Raw genomic sequence first — 17,917 nt, forward strand, 5'->3', positions numbered from 1 at the left:
TTATAGACTCTAAACATATTGGAGTTTTGAAAAATTCACTATGGTAATTATCATTGTTAATGCTTAAATTACTTAATCTTTGGCCAGTGGGACTCTTCAAGTTGCTTACTGAGTTATTTTGACATGACTAGTAATTTTTGATAGCTTCTTGATTATCTAGTATAACTCATCACGTACATTTCATCCCCACACCTGCTGTCCGCAGTGTCTCCAAGGAGTCCTGATTCCTTTATTGGGGAATAGAATTTCAAGACCACAGTTTGGGCTCTAGAGGTTCTCATTGCTAGTGGGTTGACCATTGTTTCTAGGCCTTTTCAGTGCTCAGAACTAGAGATTTTTTTTTTTTTTTTTAAGGACCGAGTACCTCATGAATTCATACTGATATTTCCAATTCAGTTTCAATACTATCAGATTTTTTGTTAATCTTTTTTATTTTATATATGTATTTTTCAGCTGAGAATTCTAGTTCTCAGTAATACTAAGAATAATATCTTATTAAAATATTTCATAATTACTCATTTATAGTACCCTCATTATACATGTAACAGTCTCAGAGTAGCCGTACAGGCATCTTGTCTTGTCAGGTTCTTTCCTCATTTCTGTGAGATTTAGCCGTGTTGTTGTATGAAACAGTAGTTTTTTTTTTTTTCCATTTCTGTATAGTAAGTTTTCTGTTGTGTGACATGCCATGATTTATTTATGCATTTTCTAGTTGGTAGATATTTGAGTTGCTTCTGGTTAGGGGCTGTTAGGAATTAAGCTGCCATGAGCACCCTTGTGTGCAGCCTTTGGTTGGCATATGTACTTTTTTCTCTTGGCTGTAGTCCAGCAATGGAATTTGCAGTTCATTTTTGGACTTAGGGCTCCTTTTCCTAGGAATGTTTACTCCGTGGCCTGTGTGTGTTAGTTATCTATTGCTGTGTAACAAATCATCCCAAAGGTTAGTGGCATAACCCAGCAAATGGTATTTATCTCACAGTTGCTGTGAGTCAGCTTTTGTGGGGTACAGTTTAACTGGGTACCTCTAGCTTAGGGTCTCTCATATGACAGTCAGGGTGGTTAGCTGGGGCGCATATATCCCTGGGCTCGGTTGGAGGGGCCACAAAGGAGCCTTCTGGAGGTGCTTCAGGCACACTTAGGTCATCATTGGTAGGTCTCAGGTCCTTTCTGGCTGTTGGCTGGAGACTAGTGCCTGTGCCTCTCCATGGGGTGGTCAACACCATGGCAGCTGGTTGTTAGTTCAGAGCAAGGGAGGAAGGAGTTTCCCTTTTAGTGGGCCTTTTTAGTAACCTGTTCTTTGGATGACAACCCAACATATATGCTGCATTTTTTTTACTTATTTTTTAAATTGTTGTGGTAAAATATACATAACATAAAATATCAATTTTAATCATTTTTAAGTGTATAGTTATGCCACCAACAGAGTATATGTCTAAGTTATTTTATTTTAAATATTTTGATATTTAATAACTTATAAAATGTAATTTGGTGTTATAATCATATATAATAGTTTCATGCCTCCAGAGTCATCCCCATAAAACAAGGCTTATTGAAAGGAGTCTAACTTCTGTCTGTTTTCTCTACCCTTTTCTCTAAGTAGTTCTATGCTAAAAACCTAAGTTTATTCTTCCATTCTGCTTTTTTAAAAATACTACTCTTTAGACAAATGATAATATATGCCTTGCTTTTTTCACTTAATATATTCTGGAGACTACTCATTAGTAATAAATTATTAATTCCTTTTTATAGCTACATAATATCTCATTGCATGAATAAAGAAGACATAGCTTATTTAACCAATTTTCAGTTGATGGGCATCTGAGTTGTTTCTAATTTTTTGCAATAGCACTGCAGTTGATAACTTTATTATCCATATATATCTTTTTATGTTTTTGCCAACTGTATATTTGGGACAGATTCCTGGATGTGAAATTGCAGGGTCAAAGGGAAAATGAGTACACAATTTTATGGATATTGACATATTTATCCTCATAAGAATGAAATCTCTTTGTGTACCCATCAGTAAAGTACGAGAGTGCCTCTTTGTGTATATATATAAAAAACCTTATCAATAGAATATATAGTCAGAATTTTTTTTTGCAATCTCATAGTGTTAATTTCATCTCTCATTATGAGTCAGATTGAATATCTTTTTTATAATTTACAGCTTTATTTTTACACATCTCTGAACCATTTACATCAACTGTGGATTCTTTTAGATATAACATAGCATGTTTATCTTGGACACATTAGGCTGAGTATCTTTTTTATATGGGTGAGAAGCATTTGCATTTCTTTTTTTGTTAACTGCCCATTTCTTTAGCTCTTTTTCTATAGGTTTGTGTTTTCTGTTTTACAAGCTCTTTACATCTTAGGAATATCCACGTTTTGTCCATTTGTTTCTTCTTCCTACCACTTAAGTAGAGATATTCTCTATTCCGCTTTTCTATATTCTGCCTTTAGTTTGCTTTGTTTTGCTTCTCATCCTTTTCCATTAATGTTACATTTTTTCTTCTGGCTAAACAATTCAGTATTTAGTGCCTCCACTTCTGTAGCTCAAACCTATTCCATGATTTCGTCAAATTCAGCATACCTCAGATAGAGTTCGACTTTATCCACAAACCTGATGTTCCTGTTCCCTTTGTTAGGTAATGGCATTACTGTTTTCCTACTTGGGAACTTGAAGTAATCTTCTGTGATTTGCTTATTGTTAATTCAGCAAGTATTTGTTGAGTACCCACCAAGTGCCGGGTACTGGACTAGACATTAAGTAATTACAGTCCTAGCTTTCAGGGAACAGTCTGATGGGGGAATAGCTAGTAAACACAAACCCATGTGTAAGCAGGTAGTATGTATTTCAAGAAAGAAGTTAAGGGTGGGACACATGATTAGATTGGAGAGTTTAGGAATAGTCTTTTGGAGACAATGACACTTTTAAAAAAAGACTTATTTATTTTATTTCTTGGCTTTGGTGGGTCTTTGTTGCTGTATGCGGGCTTTATCTAGTTGTGATGAGTAGGGGCTACTCTCCGGTTTCCATGTGCGGGCTTCTCATTGCGGTGGCCTCTCTTGTTTTGGACTCTAGGTGTATGGGCTTTAGTAGTTGCAGTGTGGGCTCCGTAGCTGTGACTTGCAGGCTTTAGAATTCTGGCTTCAGTAATTGTGGTACACCAGCTCTGCTGCTCCGAGGTGTGTGGGATTTTCCCAGACCAGGGATTGAACCCGTGTCCCCTGCGTTGCAAGGCAGATTCTTAACCACTGGGCCGCCAGGGAAACCCGAGGAAGTGACTTTTAAACTGGGATTTGAAGGCTTCTTAGGGTTCACCTGGTGAAAAAAATTGGAGTTCCAGGTATAGGAAACAGCATGTGGAGTGATCCTGAGGCACAAGAGAAGTTGAACTAAATTTTAGGAAATGAAATGATCCATTTGGCTGGCATGTAGGCAGAAGAGGTAGAGAGCTATGAGATGTGATCTGTTTTCTTTGTAAAATGAGGTTGGAGTGCATGCAGAGGTTGGTTAGGAGCCTGGTTAGGAGGCTGTGGTGGTAATTGAGAAGTGGTGGTATCCCATTCATTCTTCTGTGAAATTCTTTTAGTTCTATTCCTTTGGTGCTTTGTTCATTCTGTCCTAGTTCAAAAAAATCATCTCTTGACTGGCCTAATAGGTTTTTATACAAATTGGTCCCACTCTGTTTTAGTTTCTGTTCACCATCCAGTCTGCTTCAAAAGTGAACTTTTAGAAATTCAAAGTCTGTTCATATCACTTTCTTTCTTGAAAACTCGTGGTGGTTTCCTGGGATTGTTAATTTTATGTGTCTACTTGACAGAGCTGAAGGATGCCCAGAGAGCTGGTTAAACATTATTTCTGGGTGTATCTGTGAGCGTGTTTCCAGAGGAGATTAGCGTTTAAATCAGTAGACTAAAGATGATCCTCCCTCACCAGTGTGGGTGGGTGTCATCTAATCATTGAGGATCCAAATAGAATCAAAAGGCGCAGAGGAAGGGTGAATTTGTTCTGTCTCCTTGGGGCTTCCATCTTCTCCTGTCCTCAGACGTTTGAGTTCTTGGGCTTTTGGATTCTGGGACTTATACCAGCAGCACATCATCCCCTGGCTTTCCAGGTGGCTCAGTGCTAAAGAATCCCCCTGCCAATGCAGGAGACGCAGGAAATGTGGGTTCAGTCCTGGGTTGGGAAGATCCTCTGAAGGAGGAAATGGCAGCCCACTCCAGTAATTTTGCCTGGAAAATCCTGCAGACAGCAGAGCCTGGCAGGCTACAGTCCATGGAGTATCAAAGAGTCAGGCATGATTGAGCATGCCGCACGCACATCACCTTCACCCCCCAGCCCCAACCCCTTCTGGCCTCAGTCGGAGAGTTTTACCATTAGCTCCTCTGTGTCTGAGGTCTTCAGACTCATACTGAATTTTGTCACTGTTTTCCTGGGTCTCCAGCTTGCAAATGGCATATCATGGGACTTCTCAGCCACTGTAACTGTGTGTGTGTATATGTTAGTCGCTCAGTTGTGTCCAACTCTTTGCGACCTCACGGACTATAGCCCACCAGGCTCCTCTGTCCATGGAATTCTCCAGGCAAGAATGCTGGAGTGGGTTGCCGTTCCTTCTCCAGGGGATCTTCCTGACCCAGGGATCAAACCCAGGTCTTTTTGCTTTGTAGGCAGATTCTTTGCCATCTGAGCCACCAGGAAAGCCAGTTACAATAAATATCCTCTTATATATCTATTTTTATCCCATTGGTTTTGTTTCTGTGTCGTCTGTGAAACCTAACACATTCCCTCATTGCAGACAAATGAAAGCCCACCTGAAATTGAAGACTTTATCATTTTCTATAAGCTTTAAGTTCTGCTCCTTTACTTCTCTTTAGGAGATCAAGACTGGTATTTTTCTACCTCTTTTTTTTTTTAACTCATCTTCATCCTTGTCATGATATCTCTGCCTCTTGAACCCTACTTCCCCCTCTCTCTTGTTTTTTTCCTTCTCTTGAAGTCTCCATTTATATCCCCTAATACTTCTTAAATCCTCTCAGTCAGGTTGGCTTTTAACTTTTGTTGATATTCCAGTTCTAAGATTCATCATAGCCTGTGTAAATATTAGAATTATTTTTGTATTTATTTGGAGTGTAGCGAATTGTGTATATTTCATTTTTGTAACTGGTAGGAACTCAATAGATATTTGTTGAACTGTAGGAGATTAGGGGCTTCCCTGGTGGCTCAGACGGTAAAGTGAGCATTCCATGTGCTAGATCCCTCACTGAAATTTCTTGTAAAAGAGGTAAGTGTCAAGTACAAGTTTATAAATATCTTGTATTGAACCTTCAGGGAGTGACCTCATTTAGAAATAGTAAGATCTGACTTGCCTTTTGAAACAATCTTTACAATTCAGTGAATATTGGATAATCCTTACACTCTTTATGCTGGTTTGGCAAAAATTGTTTATATGATAGTATCAGAGGATTCTTAAGATTTACTAGGGTGCTTAGAACACAAATACACAATTTCCATGGCAGTGAGGAGTAGCCAAAAAACTTCTGACTATGTAGCATATCTAAATGTACCTTTGCTTTTACCTTAGGAATCTTTCTGACTAATTGTCCATGGGGCCATCTTCTTTTTTCTTTAATTAATCAATTTTTTAATTAAGCTTTTTATTTTGTATTGGAGTATAGCTGATTAACAATGTTGTGATAGTTTCAGGTGGATGGCAAAGGGACTCAGCCATACATGTGCATGTATCCGTTCTTCCCCAGGCTTGATGGGGCCAACTTCTGACCAGGCGTCTTGCTAGGTTAAATGTACTGGTCGTGCATGTTGACTGTGCTTCCATGGTGGTGCAGCTGGTAAAGAATTGGCCTGCAATGTGAGAGACCTGGGTTTGATCCCTGGGTTGGGAAGATCCCCTGGAGAAGGAAACAGCTACCCTGCTGGTAAAGAATTGGCCTGCAGTGAGGGAGACCAGGGTTTGATCCCTGGGTTGGGAAGATCCCCTGGAGAAGGAAACAGCTACCCTGCTGGTAAAGAATTGGCCTGCAGTGAGGGAGACCGGGGTTTGATCCCTGGGTTGGGAAGATCCCCTGGAGAAGGAAACAGCTACCCTGCTGGTAAAGAATTGGCCTGCAGTGAGGGAGACCGGGGTTTGATCCCTGGGTTGGGAAGATCCGCTGGAGAAGGAAACAGCTACCCACTCCAGTATTCTGGTCTAGAGAATTCCATGGACTGTGTAGTCCATGGGGTCTCAAAGAGTCGGACACGACTGAGTGACTTTCACTTTCACTTTTGCATGTTGACTGAGTTTAATATACTTGATTCTCATATGTGATTTTGCTTATATTGGGGCCAGCCAGCATGTTTCTTTTGTGAGGAGAAGGGTACTATCATTATGTATTCCATCTTTTAAAATTATAACACGTTTTCTTTTCTTCCTCTCCTATTCTCTCCCTCCTTCCCTCTCTCCCTTTCTTTCTGCAAATGAGGCTAAGTTGCTTTGTGTGAGTTAATATAGCTTAGTATTGTGTAACTGTGCTACATACATTGTGTAGCCTTCTCATGAGAGGTCATTTCTCTGAACTTACAGTGGAAATGGGGTTTATACAGATTTGTCTTACATGTGACTTTTTGGGTATAAATCTAACTTTTAAGTCTCTTTGGATCACCTCTTGAATTAAATGACTATTTTTGTCTTCTATTACATCTTGGTGCAGTGAAAGGTATAGGAGATTATAATTTTGCTTTCATACTAAATGGAATTTAATTTTGTCATTGGGTATGCAGTAGATACTAAACCTTTTAAAGCTATTTTTAAATTAAATTTCCTAAAGTCACATTTCAGATTTTTCGTGTTTCAGCAGTGTTAACTAATGGGAAGTATTTTGGCTGTATTATTTTAAGGTAAAGCTATCTTAATGGAAATTTTAAATGAGCTTGCTTAAGATGAAACTAGGACATTAAGTCTTAGTTTCAGGAATTTGAGTTTTAAAAAATCACCATGAAATATTAACTAGGGTAGGTGATTATAGGTAAGAATTGAATTATCATTTGGTACTCTGATCTTCAAGTTTAAAACGATGAAAGATTTTACTTTTAAAACTAAATACCTGTAAAACAAAAAATGTTTCATGTAGCTCATGGTTTGACAGGTTTATGAAAGGCTTGAAAGATAAAATTGTCATAGGTGAAATACTGCATTCTCCATAGGGTTTATGTAACTAAGTAAATGAAGGTGAAAAAACCTGGTGAGGTGGGAGAAATGACTCAGTTCCTCACTTTGCACTCTCCGCATCTTACTTCCTCTTGTTTTAAATTTGCATGAATATTGCAGCCTCAAATATAATCATAACATTAATTCAGAGGCCCGATATATTAAAAGATAAGCTTTTATTGTTTTATAACACTCCATTTTTACCATATTGGAACTTTCTAGAACACTCTCCTTCTAGGACAGTTTAGGAGTGGTTGTGTTGTTGTTGCTCAGTTGTGTCCGACTCTGCAACCCCTTGGACTGCAGCACACCAGGCTTTCCTGTCCTTCACCATCTCCCAGATTTTGCTCAAACTCATGTCTGTTGAGTCAGTGACGCCATCCAACCATCTCATCCTCTGTCGTTCCCTTCTCCTGCCTTCAATCTTTCCCAGCGTCAGGGTCTTTTCTAATGAGTCAGTTCTTTTCATTAGGTGGCGAAAGTATTGGAACTTCAGCTTCAGCATCAGTCCTTCCAATTAATATCTAGGACTGATTTCCTTTAGGATTGACTGGTTTGATCTCCTTGCAGTCCAAGGGACTCTCAAAGAGTCTTCTCCAACACCACAGTTCAGAAGCATCAATTCTTCAGCGTTAAGCTTTCTTTATAGTCCAACTCTCAAATCCATACTCGACTACTGGAAAAACCAAAGCCTTGACTAGACAGACCTTTGTCGGCAAAGTAATGTCTCTTGCTTTTTAAATACGCTGTTTAGATTTGTGATAGCTTTCCTTCCAAGGAGCAAGTGTCTTTTAATTTCATGGCTGTAGTCACAATCTGCAGTAATTTTGAAGCCCAAGAAGATAGTCTGTCAGTGTTTCCATTGTTTCCTCATCTATTTGCCATGAAGTGATGGGGCTGGAGGCCATGATCTTAGTTTTTTGAATGTTGAGTTTTAAGCCAACTTTTTTACTCTCCTCTTTCACCTTCATCAAGAGGAATTTAGTTCTTCTTTGCTTTCTGCCACCAGGGTGGTGTCATCTGCATATCTGAGGTCATTGATATTTCTCCCGGCAATCTTAATTCCAGCTTGTGCTTCATCCAGCCCAGCATTTTGCATGATGTACTCTGCATATAAGTTAAATAAGCAGGGTGACAATACACAGCCTTGACGTTCTCCTTTCCCAATTTGGAACCAGTCTGTTGTTCCATGTCAGGTTGGTAGAGCTGGGTAAGTCACACCACACAAATAGTTTCTTAAGGTTTACGTCTTATTCATTGTTTGTGTCCTTCACTGTCTAGCTTGATAATATAGTTGGGCTCAGTGAAGGTCATAGAACTATGTCTGTTTTCATTTATTATACTATACCTGGTGTTAGGTTTCTGGAAAGGCTAAAGTGTTTTCTTTTTGTCTCTTTATTTTTATACTGATATATTTTCCAGTTAGCATTTATGTCTAGCTTAGTATGATTGTAACATGTATTATTGTTCTTAACAATAAGAGCATAACCTGAATTGGGAAGTTATGGGAAGTTTTATAATACTTCAACATTCAAAAAGTATAATTCCAGTGACCTCGAATCCACTAAACTGAGCTAGAAACTAAAAATTCTTGCAAGGTAGAGCAAGAATAAAGGAAAAGAGGCATTCAGGGACCCAGCAGGAAAAGGGTGATTTAAGTGGAGTGGAGGGAAGTTAAACCATAGACAGAGCAGTTGATACTTGCATGCTTCCTCCGGTTTCCCCTATAATGTACAAATTATGGGCAGAACATTTTGCAGCTGATAGAGTTATCACTGTCTGCTGCTGCTGCTGCTAAGTCACTTCAGTCGTGTCCGACTCTGTGCAACCCCGTAGACGGCAGCCCACCAGGCTCCTCTGTCCCTGGGATTCTCCAGGCAGGAATACTGGAGTGGGTTGCCATTTCCTTCTCCATATCACTGTCTAAACTGTGATAATTAAAAGTTATCATTAAAAGTTAACTTTATCAAAGTTAAACATCTTTGGGAAAATGTATTTTAGGTTAAAGATTATTTTGAGAATTCTGGCTGAGACAGAGAAATGTCACTTTCCTTTAGAATATTGTTCTTGGACCTTTCAATTAATAGGGAGACATTAGCAGAAGAGGATTGAATTTCATCTTAAATGAGCATCCCTATGACTTGTTAGTCATAATATGATTTCTTCCTTCCTCCCTATTTTTTACTTCTGGTAAGGCCAATTTATTCTTTCTTCATGAAATATTTAAGGTAAGTTATGTGTTAATTAGGCTTAATTATCCTTTTTTGAGAGACCTCTTGCTTTTGTTCTAATGTTCAGAATCAGTATAAAAACGCTCAAGTCATAATTGCGTTTTAATTTGAGAACTTTATCTTGAATGACTCCATATAAGAACATATTCTTTTAAAATATAAAAGAATCCAGATGTGCAGTTTTTCTCATTTTATCTACTAGTTGTCAGTTTCCACAGCTGCACAGTTGAACATTTATAGAAATTATGGGTTTGTTTGGGTTAAAACGGAGTAATGTATGTTCAGCATCCAACCCATTTTATTCATACATAGGCGGCTCTTAGTGATTAGTGATTATTATTGATTTCAGTTTCTAGGGCACCATTTCTTAGGGTGCAGTGAATGAATTCTGAATTCTACCCTACCATGTTTGTGATTTGTTTAGACTGACTTAATCACTGTGGAGAATAAAGCATATTGGTGGGGTAGAGCTTTTTTTGTGTGTGAGTCCTTTTTAGAGTTACTGGATGTACTGGAATGTGAAGGATTAAGCTCTGTGGCATGTTCTATATGGTCATTCATAGTGACCAAACTGATTTGGAATGTTGTTTTGTTGCTAACTTTGAAATGTGTTATTTTCTGTACAGAGAATGTTGATCTGAATAAATTGCTTATTATCCTTTATAAATATCTAGAATGAGATGAATTGTCAATCAGCGTAAATCTTATCTGACTCAATACTTTCTTTCATAAACACAGGGAGGAGGCAATCCTAGGGTAACCTTTAGGGAATAAAAGCCAGGCATTGCTCTGCAGTTCAGAGGGTATGTGGTAGCACCCAGCTTTGGAGCCTGTCACAGTAGGAAGTCATGTTTCAGAGGCCTACAGCAAAAAATCGTATTTATTAATCATGTTTATTAAGCTTTAATGTATCACTTAACTGGCTCTTCTGTCAACAGCTAGCCAGTTCCTCAGAGAGAGGCAAAAAGCCTTTCGTGGAGTTGTAGACTGTAGCTCCAGTTACTCCCTGGCACTGGAGGCTGAGAGCACCACTTCGTTGGCAAAGTCTCTCCTGTCCTGTCCTCCGCTTAAATTGATGAGTGACTCCCTTGTACCCAGTTGTTGCCTGGACATATTTAAGTAACTTCTCTCAAAGCATCTAAAAAGGGTTGTCCCATGGATCTCTCTTCCAGCTGGCCTGCAAGCTCCTGGTTGGTTGCGGGTGCATCTGTGTTAGGGTCTGTGTTAGAATGCAGATTCTGGGAGCTCAGGGTGGACCCTCGGTCTGTGTGAAGTGTCTGTGTTGCTGTGGCTTTTGGCGACTCCTCAACATTAACTGGTCCAGTGTTATTATTCCAGGTGCTCTCGTTCTTCAATGAAATACCTCTACAGAGGCTCATTCTGCCCTGAACCCTGTACTCCAATTCTTATTTCTTTCTCGGCTGCCAATGCAAATTCTCGATTTCCTTTATTTCTTTCAAGGAGCAATTCAAGCTTTTTTTATCCATGAAGGTTTTTAAAGGTATGTTTAATTTTAGTAGTAATTAAAATTCAGAAATCCAAGAAAAAGTAAGAAGTGTTAACTAGAACTGCAAACTTAGAATTGGCCTGTTAAAATACATTATACTTTTAAGTAACAAAAAAAACATATTTGTAAATACTTTCCTCTTCAAAATCAGAAGTTATGTTAATTTTGGTAAAATTCTAAATTTTTTTCAAATTTAATTCAGAACCTTGGAGAAATGGGAATTTGGACTAAAGCTTATGGAAAGAAATCAAGAGGTGTGTTAAAATTTTAGGTTGTTGTGAAAAAGGTGTCTTATTGCATCATATGTCATTTTATAACATTTTAAAAGGGATAAAGGTTGATCTTATTGTCCTTATTTGTAAAAGGATTTATTGGGCTTTAAAATTGGAAGTCATACATAGACTCCTTTTTCATCTTTCCCCTACTTAAAATAAGCCATCATAGTTTATTGAAAGTTATTGTGTATAGGAAAGGTCTACAATGTCATTGACTTTTTTTTTTTTTTTTTTTGAGAAAACTATTCCTTCTTAGACAAAAGCAGAGGAGACTGAGCCGGAAACTGTTAGACTTTAGAATGCTAAAAATCATGGTTGAGTTATAAAAGTTCTACATTTTCTAGTACTCTGTTATTATTTTTCTTCTATACTGGGGCCATTGCTTATTTCTTTGTTCATTAATTGTATCATTAAGGATGCAGGGAAAAAAACGTATTATTGAAATTAAAAGTTAGTAATTTGATTTGATTCTGAGTTTTAGAGTAATTTTATTGTGAAATTTTTTTAATACCTTTATGGATGAAGTAGCTTGAATATTAATAGTAGTTTTTGTGACATGTATTTTAATCTATTACACACATGTATACTGCTACACGATATGTATATATATTTTAACAATTTTATGCTTATGAGTTTGTAAATAATATACAATAGCATTGATTTTACATTTAATAGAACGTGAAAAACATACATTTAAATGACAGACACCTTTACATTTATGCTTATTTTGCATATTATAAGTTGAACTTAATCTTTATTTAGTACTTTATTATTTTTATGAAAACTGGCTTGCTAGGTGCTGTGGGAGACATAAAATGAATTTCTTGCTCTTTAGGGACTCATAGTCTCAGTGTCAACTCTCAGAAGCACAGAATTTTAGAACAGGAAGAGATTTGAGAGATTCTCCTGTCTCGGGTGGGGGGGCCGGTTGTGTGTGTTTAAGCAGCAGTCCTTTGATTCTTGCCCACTTCAGTGTCTCCTGCATCCTGCTCCCCGTCCTCCCAGACGAGTACTGATGCTGTTTTCTCTACGGGGTTGAGAGGAATGCTTCTGCTCTGTTTGCTAAGCAGGAGGAGTTACAGGCCAGTTTTTGGTTTGTTTTGTTTGCAGGCCAGTTTCTTAGTTCAGTATTTAAAACTGTGAAGTCAAGATTATCATTTTAGTGGGTAGTGACTAGAGCATAACACTTTTAAAAAACAGGTGGGAGCTTTTCCTGTGGGAGCCGCCGGGTTGGGAGGAGCGTGGCCTCCTCTCCCCGCCATGGCGCGTGCTCGTCCACTGATGTCAGTGTGCTCCGAAGAGGGGGAGTCCTCTGGCAAAGAGGCCACTTTGCCTGCTGTGTTCAAGGCTCCCATTCGACCCGATATTGTTAACTTTGTTCACACCAACTCGCGCAAAAACAACAGACGGCCCTATGCTGTCAGTGAATTAGCAGGTCATCAAACCAGTGCCGAGTCTTGGGGTGCCGGCAGAGCTGTGGCCCGAATTCCCAGGGTTCGAGGCGGCGGGACTCCCCGTTCTGGTCAGGGTGCTTTGGGAAATATGTGTCGTGGGGGCCGCATGTTTGCACCAACCAAGACCTGGCGACGTTGGCACCGCAGAGTGAATACAACGCAGAAGCGATACGCCATCTGCTCTGCACTGGCTGCCTCAGCCTGACCAGCGCTGGTCATGTCTAAAGGTCATCGTATAGAGGAAGTTCCTGACCTTCCTTTGGTTGTTGAAGATAAAGCTGAAGGCTACAAGAAGACCAAGGAGGCTGTTTTGCTTCTGAAGAAACTTAAGGCCTAGAATGATGTCAGAAAGGTTTATGCCTCTCAGCGAATGAAAGCTGGCAAAGGCAAAATGAGAAACCGTCGCCGTATCCAGCGCAGGGGACCCTGCATCATCTATAATGAAGACAGTGGTATCATCAAGGCCTTCAGAAACATCCCTGGAATTACTCTGCTTAATGTAAGCAAGCTGAACATTTTGAAACTTGCTCCTGGTGGCCATGTGGGACGTTTCTGCGTTTGGACTGAAAGTGCTTTCCGAAAGTCAGATGAGCTGCACGGCACTTGGCGTAAAGCAGCCTCCCTCAAGAGTAACTACAAGCTCCCCATGCACAAGATGCTCAATACAGACCTTAGCAGAATCTCGAAAAGCCCAGAAATCCGAAGAGCACTCCGAGCACCACGCAAGAAGATTCATCGCAGAGTCCTGAAGAAGAATCCACTGAAAAACCTGAGAATCATGTTGAAGCTTAACCCATACGCAAAGACCATGCGCCAGAACACCATTCTTCGACAGGCCAAGAACCACAAAATCCGCATGGATGAGGCGGCAGCAGCACTAGAAGCCAAATCAGATCAGAAGGGGGTTTGAGGGCAAGAAGCCTGTGGTGGGAAACAAAGAAAAGAAGGCTGCTGGCGATAAGAAGCTGAAGAAGCCTGTGGTGGGAAAGAAGGCTGTAGGGACCAAGAAACCAGCCGCCGAGAAGAAGCCCACAGAAGAGAAACCCACCTCAGAGGGAAAGAAGGCTGCTGCGTCAACCTAAATTTGTTTATTCCATAAATGCCAAATCATTTTGGACAGCTAATTTTGAATAAAGACCTGAACAAAGAGGCAATGAGAACATGAAAAAAATAAATAAATAAAATAAAAAATAGGTGGGAGACTATTGAAGTGTATTGCAAATGTATCAAATGTATCATGTGGGCATATTTATATTGACTTGTTATATAAAATTATTAAAAGTTCATTTATGCAAAATTCTTCTTTTTTTTTTTTTTAACTGCAGTGAGAAGAGTTTAGAAAACATGTGTCTAGTCTGTTTCTTCCTTGCTTTAAACTTAGGGAACAGCCATTGATCCTTTTATCGCTGCTGCTGCTAAGTCGCTTCAGCTGTGTCCGACTCTGTGCGACCCCATAGACGGCAGCCCACCAGGCTCCTCTGTCCCTGGGGTTCTCCAGGCAAGCACACTGGAGTGGGTTGCCATTTCCTTCTCCTTTTATTGCTAGATGTATTCCTTAATTCTTTTTGCTATGCTCTTTTGTTATCATGACCTGACTCCAAGATAAAGTGTTTTCTACATAGTTAGAAATATACACAGGTGACATTTTCCCACAGTACTAAAGATGTGCAGCGAGGTAGTATTTGCATTACACTGGTCTTGCTTGCATGCCTCTGGGTAGAAATAAACACTTTGGTGTGGATCTAACTATTAAGCTGCAAGTATTGTTTATGATGTGCCTAGCTTGGTGCCAAGATGTGATTTAAGCACCAAGAGAATTTGGATTATTTAATACTAGTACATAATAAAACTACTTATCAAATATTCATGTGGGCACATACAGAGGCATAATTGTATTCTTGTAATGCACAATATAAATACTAATATTGTCTTGGAGAATCAGCATGGTATGCTGAAGCCATGGTTTGGAAAAAGGCATTGTAGTATGTTATTATCTGTGGGAATTACTGGCAAGTGTAATTGAGAGATTCTAAATACTGTAGTTGTTGACTTCACTTTTGAATTTGACTTAAATATTTTTGGTCTTATTATATTTTTATAATTGAATTATGGTAGAAGTATATAATTGTTTTGTAGATTGTAGTTTATTTCTTAAAGATTTATTTTAAAAACAATTTTCCCTGAAGATGTTTAATATTTAAATATTTATATAAAATATAAAACTTATATAAACATTTTTATATATTTATAGAAATATTGTATTTAATATTTAAATATAGTGATACATTTTTAAACAGAGAGATTAGTGGAATGAATGTTCATATACCCATTCTTCAGCTTCAACATTGATCAGCTCTTTGTTAACTCTGTCCATTCCCTTTCCCCAATTCCCACTTACTTTGATGCACTTCCTCTGTCATACATATCATCTGTAAATATTTTAGGATGTGTTTCTGAAAGACAAGGGCTTCTATTTCTAGTCATACAAAGTAGATTCTTAAGAATCTCTTTGAGGAATGTACTGAAGTTATGAATACTCAAATTGTGTTTGGGATGTTAGAGTGATATAAGGGAAAAGTGAACTTCTTTAAATAGAATAAGTGGAAAAAGAGAAACACTTGAAAAGCAATTGTACCAAAACAAGGCAGAAAAGTTACAATGAAAAAGCCAGTTAATAACTTTGAAGTACCCATGGAGAAAGGAGAGAAATTGGCAGCTTTGAACACTTAGTATGTATCTACATTCTATAAAGGTCAGTAGGGAGTAAGGTCAAGTGTATTTCATACCATATGAGATAGAAATTCTGATTTTAGACTCTTTCTTGAGGGAAAAATCAAAGATGTGTATAAAGACTGCCAATCAGGATATTCATTGCAGTTTTATTTATAGAGTGAAGAACTGAACCTTATGTTCAATACCCGTGGAATAATGAAATGCACATACTATATTTATAAAATTTTACAGTATTTTGTAACCAGTAGAAACAGTAAAACTTAACACCAATTGTGTAAAATGTTGAATGCATGTTAAAAGATCTGAAAAAAATTAACCCAGATATTTACATGAATTAATAGTGGCTATCTCTTGGTATTAGAATTATGAGCAGCTTAATTTCTTCATTTCTTTTTTTTGGGCAGTATTGCAGATTTTGTCTATCAGCATATGGGATATGAGTTAGTAAATAATAATAGTAACATTTGAGTACTTATGTCAAGTACCATTTAAGCACTTTTCATCCAAAAAACTGAATTCTCATGATAGCCGTGAGAGGTTTTTATTATCTTTATTTTATAAATGAGGACATGGGCATAGAGACATTGACTGCCTTGACAATTTGAGTCTATTATTATAAGTTTATTCTTTATTTCTAAATGTAGGTACTATAAAGACTTTTGATTTCTAATTATTACTTAAAAATATATAGTGAATATTATGGCATATTAGTAAATGATTTTTAATTGATGGATAACATTTCATCTAGTGACTATACCATGATTTGGTTTTTTTTTATTGTCTTTTTCCTGCCCCTTCCCTACAGTATTCTGCTCATAGGAATAATAGTGCAATGATACCTTTGTGAATAAATCTGTCTGCATTTCTGATCATCTTCCTAGAAAAAGATTTAGAAGTAGAATTATTGGGTCAAAGAGCATAGACATGTTAAAGGCTTTTGATCCAGTTTATGAGGCTGCAGGTAACAGATGATCATTCTTACTTAAATTTAGAGAAATTATTTTGGTGCTATAAATTTTGCAGAAATAGGTCAGCTAAACATCAGTGGGAGTTTGTGCTTTCATAGCTGCTCTTATAAAAGCAAGACCTCTCAAGTTTACAGACTATAAACAGAGGAAAAGAGAAAAGACACACTTTGGAGATGAAATTGTGGCCATTTATTTGCTGTGTGATCTTGCCTAGCTACTTCTTCATTTTTCTGAATAACTTAAAATTTGGATTAGCCTTGAGACCTCTTTACTATGAGTTGTTTTATATAACATGTAAAATATATACATCATGTTTTCATAATTTTCTTTAAAATGTTTGGTATTTTAGGACCTTAGGATCATAATCAGGTAATTTCCAATGTATAATTTTAAAAAATTATAGGTATAGAAAGTATAAGACATTGCTTAGAGACAGTAATAACCTTAGTTTTAGATGTTGTATTTTTAAATAAAAAGCTTTTTTATTAGTGGGTCACTCTCTTCTTGTGAAAAGCAAGAATCAAAATTTGGGGGTAATTGATGATTTCTGTTAAGGTTAAGGTTTTATTGTGGTTTCTCTTGAGCATATATGTCTTCTTGCAAGAACTGTGGGTGACTTCTACGGACACTTCAGCTGAAGAGTTCAGCAGAGGGAGTGGGATTTTTAACTCAAGAAGGTCCAGAGAGTAAAGAATGAAATCAGAAAGTTTACCTATGAAGTTACTGAAGAGGTTAGGATCAGTTTTCTCCTGGAAAAACCAAGATTGGTAAAGGATACTCTCTATCAGTAGTCTAGAAATTTGTTTGTGGTACAAATAGAATAAATAGAACACATTCTATTGAAATTTGACGGCTTTAAGTATTTTAATGGGTAAGAAAAAGCACAGTCGGTTCTCCGTCTCTATATCTTCCACATCTACAGATTTAGTCAACCTTGGATTAAAATTATTCAGAAAAAAATTCCAGAAAGTTCCAAAAGGTAAAACTTGAGTTTACTGCTCACCACAGAATTAGGATTTTATTTATAATTATTTATATAGCATTTATGTAGTATTAGGTATTGTATAATCTAGAGAGGGTTTAAAGCATGTAGGAGGATTTGCATGGGTTATTTATACATTCTGTAAACTTTTATATGAAGGACTTGAACCTCTGATGCTTTTGATTTCCACAAGGAGTCCTGGAACCATTACCTCCTGGATACAGGAGGATGACTGTATTACTTCTTAAGACTATGAATAGTAAAATTATGACACTATGAACTATAAATGGCAGACAGAAAGTAAGCATAAGGAGGGTTTCTATCAGGGATTAATCCATAATTAGTAATTGGATTATAGAGGTTCATAACCCTGCAAGATTAGCTGTGTTTACATTTTGGAAGGAGAGGCCTCCGACACTTTTTTCAGATTCTCAAAGGAAGGGCTATAAAAAATTCAAGCTCCTTACTGGAAGGTAAGCCCTGTGAGCCTAGGGATTTTTGTCTGTTCTGTTCACTCCTCTGTCCCTGATTCTTGGCACATAGTTCTACTCAATAT

General features: G+C 37.8%; 1 protein-coding gene and 1 pseudogene across 6 annotated transcripts in view; both read left to right on the forward strand.

Annotated features, from left to right (window-relative positions):
• FRYL (FRY like transcription coactivator) overlaps window positions 1–17,917 on the forward strand; it is a 300,909-nt gene that overhangs the window by 88,436 nt on the left and 194,556 nt on the right. The gene's annotated exons all lie outside the window — the stretch shown is intronic.
• Window positions 12,485–13,760, forward strand: LOC133058723 (large ribosomal subunit protein uL4-like; annotated as a pseudogene).

The sequence above is a fragment of the Dama dama genome, chromosome 6, assembly GCF_033118175.1.
Source record: "Dama dama isolate Ldn47 chromosome 6, ASM3311817v1, whole genome shotgun sequence".
NCBI lineage: Eukaryota > Metazoa > Chordata > Mammalia > Artiodactyla > Cervidae > Dama > Dama dama.